The 12,332-nt window shown below is 37.1% G+C and overlaps 1 protein-coding gene across 1 annotated transcript in view; it reads right to left on the bottom strand.

Annotated features, from left to right (window-relative positions):
* Positions 1 to 11,688, bottom strand: part of ATP10D (ATPase phospholipid transporting 10D (putative)) — a 110,473-nt gene extending 98,785 nt beyond the window's left edge. The window contains exon 1 of the mRNA XM_049632001.1: positions 11,429 to 11,688. The gene's annotated coding sequence lies outside the window, so the exon portion shown is untranslated. The remainder of the gene's footprint in view (positions 1 to 11,428) is intronic.
* Positions 11,689 to 12,332: the final 644 nt, after the last annotated feature.

Genomic DNA, 12,332 nt, shown 5'->3' with positions numbered 1-12,332 from the left:
CTCCAAAGAAGAAAAATCTCAAGAAGATAAAGGTCAAGCAATCAATAAGTGTGCAATAAGTATTACTGAATGATGGGATCCTACTTGGTCTATTCTACCTTGTCTTCTGTAATCCAAGACGACCTAAAGCCACTTACCTCTGCTTGAGATAATTATATTTGTCCTATTGAAGACTTAGGTTGCATTAAACTAGGGGTTCTCAACTAGGAACAATTTTGCCTCCCTAGGGGACATTTGCAGTATCGGGAAGCATTTTCGGTTGTCACAACTGAGGGGGTGCTAATGAATAGGTGCCGTGGATGCCATTATAATCACAGGACAGCCCCTACCACAACAAAGAATTATTGGCCTAAAATGCCAATAATGCTACTGCTGAATACATGTCTAGAGCAAGCCATCACATTTGTTCAAGAGAGAGGAAAGTAGCAGAGTGGAAAAAAGAGCTTTTCAAGCAATCATGGGGTCAAATCCTGGCCCTAATCACTCAATCCTAGTAGGACTTTGTATAATCTTCAGTTTCCCCATCAGGAAATTAATAAGTACTCTTTAGGTCCTTAGGTTTATTGTGAGGAGTTAATGAGAATATATGCAAGGTATCTGGCATAGAATAGATCAGTAAGTGGCAGCTATTCTTACTATTATGGAGCACTTATTAATCATTTGATGGCAACATTTCACCAAGTAGGAAAAGCATTTAAAGGTGATAAGACTTAGCAACTTAAAAAATTCATAATTTAAAGCTAGAAAAGATCTTCAATATCCAACTAAATACTTCATACACAAGAAAACTGAGGTTCAGAGACACTGACTCACCCATTATTATACATCAAGTTAGTGGAAGTCACATAAAATAATCCAGCCATCCTCTCCACTACCATTTAATTACTCATTCATATATAGGTAGGTTTTTATTAATTCCTAAATTGCACACTTATAAATATGTCGTAAGTTATTTAAGTCATAGTTTGACTACAAGATTTTATGCCTGCTAAAATTCTGTATGATAGTGTGCTTACCCTATGTTTAAAATTACTAAGATTTATTCACATTTGTATCTACCTTAAAATTTTCACAGCTAATTTGTGAGCTCTGCCTTATTTCATTTTTATCCTAATGAAAATGAAATTTTCCTATTAGCACTCACAATGGCCTACTTTTTACTTTGATATTTTATAAAAGCAATATAAAAAATTATTCACTTCTGGTTTAAATATTTGCTAGAAGGGCATGAACAAACACGTAGACACTGACAAACTGCAAATACATAGGAAAAAAGTATTTCCAACTTCACCAGTAACCTTAAAAAAGCAATTAAAACAGAGTATTTTTTGCACTGAATGTAGCAAAGAATTTCTTTATTCATAATGCTCAATGAAAGCAAGCTTTCATACAGTTCTGGGGTAATCTAGCCCGCTTTTTCACTTCTCTGGAGCCAAGAGGTAATACGCCTTAAAATGCTCATCGTCCTCAGCCCTGAGTAGAAAGATGATCAACTCAGCACTGGAAAGGGCACTAACTCAAATGCTGAGAAAAAGAGAAATTGTTAAATTGTGGTGTATCTAAATGGAAATATAATTAAAAAATATTCAAATGAATTTTTGAAGTTTATAAGGTTTTATAAGTTTATAAGGTTTTAATCCATTATTTATACCTGTATATCACTATGAACTCAAGTGGAATGAATATATATATATATATATATATATATGTACATATACATATATACACATACACTCTTTATACATACAGATTTGGAATAAAATATTTTTAAAACATAAACACTGGTTATTTTGAGGTAGTATATTAATAGATAACTTTTAAATATGTTTTGTAACTGTCCATATCCATGAAAATATATACTCACTTTATCATTAGAAAATATATCTTCATTTCAGTGAAAAACTATTCTAAAACTAATCCTACAAAACATGTCCCAACTTTAATCACAAAGCCAAATGCTTATGGTAGAGAAAAGCATACAAGTAAGTTAATGTTTTGCTTCTACATTTAAGATCAGGGATGGGGTGCCTGGTGGCTCAGTCGGTTGAGTGTCCAAGTCTTGGTTTTGGCTCAGGTCATAATCTCATGATTTGTGGGTTCAAGCCCCACATCGGGGTCTGTGCTGATGGCACGGAGCCTACTTGGGATTCTCTGCCTCTCTCTCTACCCCACCCCTCCCCAGGCTTGCTCTCTCTCTCAAAATATATAAGCGTAAAAAAAATAAAAAATAAAAGAATACAGCCTGTAAAGATGCACTATGAAAATACTTTTATGTGGAGACTCTATATATAATTAATTAATTACAACTTTAATGATCAAAGTAGGTACCTATATCATTCCTCACCTCCACAAAGACACTCAGGACCTCTGGTAAGAAATCTTGATTCCCTAGGCACAAACTCCCTACTGAGAGTCATAAGGATTCATATTTGTATCTTTAATCATCCTCCAAAAATATACCCAAGATCAAAGGATGAGAAAAATGTCCCCCTCTTTTTGTCTTATGAAACACAAAAATGTTTAATTATATCTTTTGAAGCTAGCTCACAAGTAGCACACAAGTATTTGAAATGGCACACAGGAGTCCATGGAATTGTCTTTTTCAGAGACCTTTTAAACTAGACCAGGTACCTATCCACCAAAACCCAGTGACTATGGCCTGCTCATTAAGGATCTTACCCTAAGCCTGTATTCTCAAACTATCACAGATCAGAATCACCTGAAATTTATGAAAACATGGCTTCTTCCCCTGTGCACGCACGTGCACACGCATGCACGCCCCCCCCCCCACACACACACACACTCCAGTTTCAGATTCAAAAGGTTTGCAGTGGGGCCTGAGAATTTGTATTTCTAACAAGCTTAAGTGATGCCAATTCTGGGTACCAGAATCTGAAAATCATTGACCTAGGCAGCTCAAATCTGCTCTGGAAAAACTTATTTATAATTTATAAATATATTTTCTCCATAGATTCATTATGACTAAATATTTTTATGCAACTAATCATTTCTAGCCCAATAGTGTATATGTTACTGTCGTTCAAATAATTAGTGAAACTACTCTTTTATACACAAGAAATGGAATATTTTCTGGATGTGTAACCACAGAAACTTTTATCAAGGCAAAGAAAATAAAAGAATGAGGAATAAGAGAAAAAATTAATGGATAGGGAAGGGAGTTATTTGTAGCTAAAATGGAAAGAATTTAACTCTGAAAGATGGTATATACTTATAAAACTAAAGGTTAAGTTAATTGGCTACATTAAATTGTTTTCCAAAGGTTTTTTGCAGATTATTAACTTGAGTTATAAATACAAACCAAATAAACACATCAAAGACTAAAATTTGGGGGTGTCTGGGTGGCTCCGTTCATTGGGCATCTGACTCTTGATTTTGACTCAGGTCATGATCTCACAGCTTGTAGGATCGAGCCCCACATGGGGCCCTATGCTGGCAGCATGAATCCTGCTTGGGATTCTCTCCTCTCCCTCTCTCCCCCTCTCCCGCTCCTCTCTCAAAATAAATAAACTTTTTTTAAAAAAGACTAAAATTTTAAGTCACAGTTTCCTTCAAAAGTATATGGTATCACTGGATATATGAAGACAGGCATTTCTTTAGCTGAACTGTAGAAAGGAGATTTCAGTATAATGGATGAGATTTAATTAATTTCTAAAAACTATTTAAAGATTCACTTCTGGAAGTGCTGGGTGACTTAAAATATGTTACAAGTATTTCAGAGAAGTATTAGTTTACAATGGTTAAAAATGACTTCAGCACATGACTTAATGTAATGAACACACAGATCACATACATCAACTACAGGTATACCTTGGAGATATTCCAGTTTGGTTCCACATCACTACAGTACAGTAAGCCAATGAATTTTTTGATTTCTCAGTGTATTCAAAAGTTATGTTTTTATTACACTGTAGTCCATTAAGTACAAAATAGCATTATGTCTCAAAGAGAACGTAAATACCTTAAATAAACAATGTACATACCTTAATGCCTGTCTTAATTAAAAACTGATTTATTGCTAAAATTATGCTAACCATTATCTGAGTTTCCAGCCAAGCTGTCATCTTTTTGCTGGTCGAGGGTCTTGCCTCAATGTTGATGGCTGCTGACTGATCCGGGCAGTAGTGGCTGAAGGTTAAAGTGACTGTGGCAATTTCTTAATATAACAATGACATTTGCTGTATCGACTGACTCTTCCTTTCACTAATGTTTCTCTGTAGCACGCAATGCTATTTGTCAACATTTTGCCCAAAGAAGGGCTTCTTTCAAAATTAGAATCAATCCTCTCAAACTCTGCCACTGCTTTATCAACTAAGTGTATGTAATATTCTAAATCCTTTGTTGTCATTTCAATTATCTTCACAGCATCTTCACCAGGAGTAGATTCCATCTCCAGAAACTACTGATCACTGATCATCATATACATCAAATACAATAGTAATGAGATATTATAATAATGAAAAAGTTTTAAATATGGCAAGAATTACTAAAATGTGACACAGAGACATGAAATGAGCAAATGCTATTAGAAAAATGGCACTGACAGACTTGTTCGACACAGGACTGCCATAAACCTTCCATTTGTAAAAAATTCAGCATCTGAGAAGCATGATAAGTTCAAGTACAATAAAGTGAGGTATACCTGAATTTTAATTGTCTTGACATGTATATTTAAATTGTCTTTGGGGTACCTGGGTGGCTCAGTTGGCTGGGCATCCTGCTCTTGGTGTTGGCTGATCTCACGGTTCATGGGATCAAGCCCCACATAAAACTATGCTGGCAGCGGGAAGCCTGCTTGGGATTCTGTCTCTCTCCTTCTCTCTCTCTCTCTCTCTCTCTCTCTCTCTCTCTCTCTCTGCCCCTCCCCTGCTCAGTTCTGTCTCTCTCAAAATAAACATTTCAGAAAAATAAAATTAATACAATAAATTGTCGTTTATGCCTATATTACAAGGTATAGCATATAAACACCAATAAAGGACAGATGAAAGCTGTAAACGATATTGAAAAGAAATTAATGATATTCAATGGGATTATAAAATGAATTCATAATAAATGGTCAACTCCAACAATCAACACAATGCTACTGACCCTTTAAAACACATTCATCTTGAACAAGAAGTGATGATATAATTAGCTGTTTTCAAACCAGCAATAAGTGCAGCAACAATCTGCAGCTAGTAGAAAAACACAAGCTCTAACAAGTTCAAGTGTCACTGATGCTCAGATTGACAGTCTGCCACTTTGCACAAGCTCTTAGCTCCTGAGTCTCAGCTTCCACATCTGTAAAGTAGAAATAATCATCACCTACCTCACAGAGTTTTGTAAAGAGGTTTATTAAATAATGCACTATGTCTAACATACTGAATAACTTCATTCTTTCAATTAATGTTGGCTGAGCTTCGAGTATATGCCAAACAACGTTACAGATAGCAGAAATAAATCAGGGAACAAAAGACAAAAATCTCTGCTTCCTAGGAGCTTACCTTCTAGTGTTCCTTTATTTTACCTTGTCTTAGGCACAGTGCTGGGTACTTTGAGAATGAATAAAAGTGCCCAGAGCAGGTCAACATACTCAATTCAACAACAACAACAAAAAGCTAACACTAGTGTAATCATAGAGTATATAAATTTAGAAAACAGAAAGTCCTAGGAGAGGACATGACATGAGGTTGGAAGACAGAAAGGGAGTGGAGGGTAGACTTCTGGGAAGAGAGGGCATGTTAAATGAACTCTGGGAAATGACAGGAGAGATTTGTAGATTTTAGAAATATTATGAATGAAGGCTAGGAGACTGAAAAGCCCTGTGTTCATTTAAGTAACAGTGAGTAGTTCAATATGGCTGGAGTTTCAAGTACACATTAAGGAGTGAGGGCAAATAAAGATGGAAATCTAGGTTAGGACCATGTAAGTCCTTACTTACTAAGATGAAAAATTTATACTTATTTTGAAGGAAATGGGAAATCATCGAAGATATGAAGAGGATATGCGATGGGAATGCAAGCTGGTGCAGCCACTCTGGAAAACAGTATGGAGGTTCCTCAAAAAACTAAAAATAGAACTACCCTATGACCCAGCAGTTGCACTACTAGGCATTTATCCTAGGGATACAGGTGTGCTGTTCCAAAGGGACACATGCACCCCCATGTTTATAGCAGCACTATCAACAATAGCCAAAGTATGGAAAGAGCCCAAATGTCCATCGATGGATGAATGGATAAAGAAGATGTGGTGTATATATACAATGGAGTATTACTCGGCAATCAAAAAGAAGAAATCTTGCCATTTGCAACTACATGATGGAACTGGAGGGTATTATGCTAAGTGAAATTAGTCAGTCAGAGAAAGACAAAAACCATATGACTTCACTCATATGAGGACTTTAAGAGACAAAACAGATGAACATAAGGGAAGGGAAACAAAAATAATATAAAAACAGGGAGGGGGGCAAAACAGAAGAGACTCAAATATGGAGAACAAACTGAGGGTTACTGGAGGGGTTGTGGGAGGGGGGATGGGCTAAATGGTTAAGGGGCACTAAGGAATCTACTCCTGAAATCAGTGTTGCACTATATGCTAATTTAGATGTAAATTTAAAAAAATTAAAACTAAAATTAAAAAAAAAAGATGATGTGATACGATATGGACATTTAAAAGATTTCTTTGCAAGAAGTTGAAAGCACATTGGAATGGGGGAGAAAAGGCAGGGAGGCTAGACTGAAAAAAGGAAAAAAATGTGCTTCCGAACACAGTTGACTAGTAACCTAACAAGGAGTGGGATTACTAGAGATTTCCAGAGGCATCTTGGAGTGCACATTTGTGACATCAGCAGCACCAATGGCTGGCGAGGACACCCCAACAACATGGTAGGAACCACGCTCATATTCCCCACTGTACCTCCTGTCCTCTGCCTGTTACCAACACTGCTTCCTCAATAGGACATACTCTGTCCACACATTCCTACCATCATCCCATCCATCTGGACCATGACCCAAATCAAGCAGGCAAAAAATGTGACTAATTGGGCACTGGGGACCACAATACACCCTCTTTTGCATTACTTAGCTCAAATGAAATGTTACAGTTTGAGAGAGGAAAGACAGCTTAGGACTCTGAGTAAGAATTATTTTTTAAAATACCACTGCCCTACTGAAAACATTTCACTTTTCTCTAGGTCCTTGGTTTAGGAATCTTAAAATTATAATAATAGTTCAGGGGCACCTGGGTGGCTCAGTTGGTTGAGCATCATCAGACTTCAGCTTAGGTCATGATTTCATGGTTCATGGGTTTGAGCCCCACATCGGGCTCTGTGCTGACAGCTCAGAGGCTGGAGCCTGCTTTGGATTCTGTGTGTGTCTCCCTCCCGCTCTCTGTCTCTCAAAAATAAACATTTAAAAAAAAATTTTTTAAGTATAATAATAGTTCAGAATCAGGCATTTTTCTAACCTGACAAGGTAGAAATGTTGATTTGTTAGCTGAAGGGCATCACAGGTAAGTAGAGAGAATATATGAGAACACCTGTCTTGGAAAGACTTTAGTGAAGAAAAGATATTATAAATTAAGATTTTTAACAATAACCTTCAGTGTATCATTATAGCCTGTAAGGGAAACGACAATGTTTTTAAATAGTGCTAGTTATGAAAACTATACCTTGAAGAAAAAGACTTCACCAAATTTTTGGATAATTTAAAACTGATTTTGACCTTCTCATAACTAAGCTATTATGATTTATTACCTTTCCTACATACAGAGTTGAAGTTTATAAATTTGTGTGGCTGACAGAAATATAGACATGTACTCCTCTTCCTCATTCAGAAAGGCCTTGAATGAAATGAGTAGATTTTAGAAAAAGAAATTAAGAAGTGTTTAATTAAGGCCTAGTAGCTTGGGCCCCAAGAAGATGTGATCAACCGGACATGAATAGGAATAAAGCTTTCATCAGTCCAACACCGCTTATTATTTCAGAAAACAGCTGGGGGCACTAGAGTGAATGTGACTAGAATAAGTTTTATCTTGAGATTTCCCTTTAATTTCACATGTTCTCACCATCAAATATAATCCGGAAACAATGACACTTGACACGGAATTACACCCTGAGACTATATAGGCTTTGTGAAAGAAAACAAAGAGAATATCATCCATGTACTCTTCGTTCTAGAACAAACTGATTTATTAGGATAGCAATTTTTTCCCCTGATAACCAAAATATATTTACTGTAGAAATTTTAGAAACTACAGATGAATACCATGAGAAAACAGAAATCACTCATAATCCCATCACCCAAACATAAGTAACATCACCATTTGGTTTACTCTCCACCAATAAAGTAGTTTCTGTGCATTAAACTGGATTTTTTCAAAAGTAAGATTCTGTAACTTTTCATTCCTCCTATCCTAAACATATTTCCATATCATTAAAAAGTCTTCCTTCCAAACAACTTCACACATTTTAATTTGCTCTCCAAGTTTACTGATGTGATGTGTGAAAGTGTGCTAACTTAGTAAACATCCCTCTCCTCCTGACCTTAAAAAAGTCCATTTTTTCCCTCTGAGAATTGCCCATTTATGTCTATTTTTCATTGGGCATAATTTTTCACATGGGTGTTCATTTATGTCTCACTGCAGTTTATAATATCCTTTGAAAAGGGTTTACTAGTATATAAAATATAGACTTCAGAGTTTTAATTTCGGTTTTGGTATCTCTTGGCAACATTTTTCAAAACAGTATTTTTGTGATTATTAAAATAATAGTAGCCATAGAAGATTTGGGAATGTGAAGAAGAATATTTTCAAAGAGCCACAACTCTACCACCTAGAAATCCAATTTTTTTTCATATATGTCAGTGAATACATCCATTGATACAAAAAGGAACTTGTATACAAACAGGAAGTACAACAGTCTTGTTCAATGTTTAATTTAGAACAATGCCTAATATATAGTAAGAGCTGAATATGTGAGTAAATGATATTTTATCTTTTTAGAATACTTTCTAAGTAATGAAATTTTTTTCAAAACTATTTTGGAAACTGAATTGCATCAATATAGATATATAGTACAATAATTTAGGTATTTTGCTATTGCAGGGTTTATTCTTCTTTTTCGTATTACATTCATGTTCACTGTAATGAACATATTTACAAATCTTCATATAAAATTCAGAGGATTACCTGGGTATATATTTCTAGACCCAGTATTACTGAGTCAAAGCCTGAAAGGATTTACAGGTTTTAATACATACTCTCATTTTATCAGCTTATATCATTGCATGAACATACCCTTCATTTAGAAGCACAAAAGAAGATTCCATGAAGGTCACAACTCTTTAACAAAACTAGTGTCACTGTTACTTCTTACTCTAATGGTGGCACTAGCTCCATGAAAAGTGTCGTTTCTATGGCTAAGATGATTTCTGAAGTGAAAGAAATCCATCTAAGGTAATAGGAAGGGAATAACGTCTTTAAGAGAGTACATTCATATCAAACCTCTTCTTAAGTGATAAGGAAAGCTGTTCAGCTGCTATAACTACGACCAGGAATAGAGACAGCACACACACTATTGTTCCAAGAGTTGATCCACAGATTCTCCTCCTCGCAAGCACAAACTATTCAATGTATCTTCACCATTGCATTGGGTTTGGGCTATTCCCAAGCGATTTTGCTTGTAGCATTTTCTTTGATTTTCCTTCATCAAAAAGGCTATGTCTAATTAGATCAGACAACAACTGAGACATGTACTGAAGCCTTCAGTATGTGAACATTCTTGACCTCTTAATTTAAAAATAGATTCTAACAAGTTTACTTGTCTAGCCAATAAGTCATTTCCTTTGTTTTACAGACATCAAAATAAACAATATCCTATTCAATTTCTATTTAATCATTAAGTAATTGTATTAAAAAAGTATTTGATTCTTGCCATCCTAAGGTCAAGCATTCCCGAAATCCGGTTTTAGACTGCGTAGATTATCCATTTATGTATACAATTTAACAAATGGTAAATTAGCAGCCAGTGCTGGGGCACCTTGGTGGCTCAGTCCGCTAAGCCTCCAACTTTGGCTCAGGTCATGATCTCATCGTGGTGAGTTCAAGCCCTGCTTTGGGCTCTGAGCTGACAGTGGGGAGCTTGCTCCCAATTTCTCTGTCTCCCCCTCTCTTTGCCACTCCCCCACTCGTGTTTTTTTTCTCTCTCAAATAAATAACTATTTAAAAAATTAGCAGCTAGTGTTATTTTTTTTAACTCCCTAAAACTTTTTACATGTTGCCAATTTGCTTTTCAATATATGTAGTTTGACCACATTTTCATAAAAACAAATCATCCCAATATAAGTATGTAATATGTATTTGTAATGAGAACAGAAGAGAGTCCAGAAGGAGCAGACATTACCCCTTGGGGTAGAGTGGAGTGAGGACTCACACTGGGGCACTGAAGGAGTTTACAGTGTTACAACGATCGCACCTGTTCTTAAGCCAAAGATTTTTTTTTTATGATGGCACTCTTCAGATATTTGACCTAGCCCAATATAAAAATTACTCTCTCCTCTATAGTTACTTTTCTAGAACAGCAATCAGTTGGTAGACAAAGAGCCCCCATTCTTGTGGCTCAATCTTCTAGAGCTGATGAGACTCAGAAGCTTGCTCTCAGACTACAGAACTGTTTCTCCTTGCAAAGAACTAGCATGAAAAGAAGCAACAAGAAACTTTGTGGTCTTATTGAGATAACATTCTAAACACCTGAGTTAGCATGCCCTTATGATTAAGAATAGTTTAAATATATCCTTTAAAAGCAGAAAGGCTTGACTCTCCAAACTGGAGGGTTTCACTAACCAAGTTGATGTCTCTCTGCTGTACATAGGAAAGTATGACTATGTTTTATAACGTAAGAGGAAGGATGCCTCAAACCATTAAGTTCTGCAAAGTTAATGTGTGCAGGGACGAACGCGGGCTTTTCTGCAGCGCTCCTTTAAAACCATTTCTGAGCAAACTCCAACACAAACACCTTCCTAAGGAATAAACCCGGCTTTTCTACTGGGTTACAACTTCAACCCCCACTGTCTTCCTTACCCTTGAGACAAAGCCAAAATTGCCTTTAGACTGCTGGATTTCACAATGAGATGACAAGTGTGTGCGCGCATAATTTACCTTTTCACAAAACCCAGCATTCAGAATAGATAAAATAATTCCTCTTTTGCAATCAAAATCAAGTAACTGAAAACGGGGTCTCTCCGTTTTGGTTTTGTTTTGTTTTTTAAGTTCAACAACAGACCTAAAGTCTAGTTTTGAGGCACTGCATCAAACCTGAAAGCAATTATTGGGGAAGCGGGAGAGGAAGAGGGGAGGAGAAGGGAAGGGGGAGCAGGGTGAGAAGTGAAACAGAAGTGAAGGAAACAGACCTAGGAGTTCGCACGTTCACCCTTACCAATTCCTCCATCCGCACACATCACAGCATGACGATCACGACTCTCAAGGTGCAAGAGAAAACCCAACACAAATCCGAAGAGTGGAGGCGGGTTATGCGCCTCTGCCAGCCATTTGCTTTTTGGGGAAACAAAAAACAAGAAAACAAACAAAAAAAACCCACTTCTCAGAAGACAGCCCGCAAACCGCTCGGCTGAAGCCTGAGCCAAAGCCGCGACCTCCTCCTCCTCCTCCTCCCCCTGCTTCTCCAGCCCTCCTGGCCTGACTCCGGAGCAGCAGAGCTTCCGCGAACAGCCAATCGCCGGCAGCCCCGCCTCCCGTGACGCAGGGGGGCGTGGCGCGGCGGAGGCTGGCTTCCCGGCCTCAGCTGTAGCACCGAGCTGCCAGCCCGCAGAGGGCCCGGACCCGGGTGGTCCAGGGTTTTTACAGTCCCACCCCGGCCGTTTGTCCAGACTTGAAGCGCTTGGCAGTTATTTTTTTGGAGGGGTAAAAGGAACAAATCTAAACTTTTAATGTTATTGTTTTATAACTGGGAAAGGAATTGAGAAAAAGACTACAATTCTGATTTGGCCTCGCTCAGTGTAATGTACTTTGTCCGTATACCTGCCATGGTCTGTGGCTTTAAGCAAAAATATTTTTCTCCTAAATAAATTCCAGCAACCCATTTGGTCCCTCAAAACTTCTGACCAACTAACTGCTTTGAGAAAGGAAAAAAGGGATTTGGGAAAAGACAGCCATTAATGGCAATAATTCAGACTAAAAACTAATAATCACTGACCGCCAATTGTTTTATCCCACTGAAACAAAAATAAAAGGAGCCAAAACCTCCACAGCTCATTTGTACATCTATCTTACATTTTCTTAACTGTTTCTCAAATGCGCAGCAAAAGTGAAGAAAACTAACG

Source organism: Panthera uncia, chromosome B1, assembly GCF_023721935.1.
Source record: "Panthera uncia isolate 11264 chromosome B1, Puncia_PCG_1.0, whole genome shotgun sequence".
In the NCBI taxonomy this organism is placed as follows: Eukaryota; Metazoa; Chordata; class Mammalia; order Carnivora; family Felidae; genus Panthera; species Panthera uncia.
The sequence above is the reverse complement of the archived record's forward strand: the minus strand, read 5'-3'. Positions and strand labels throughout refer to the sequence as shown.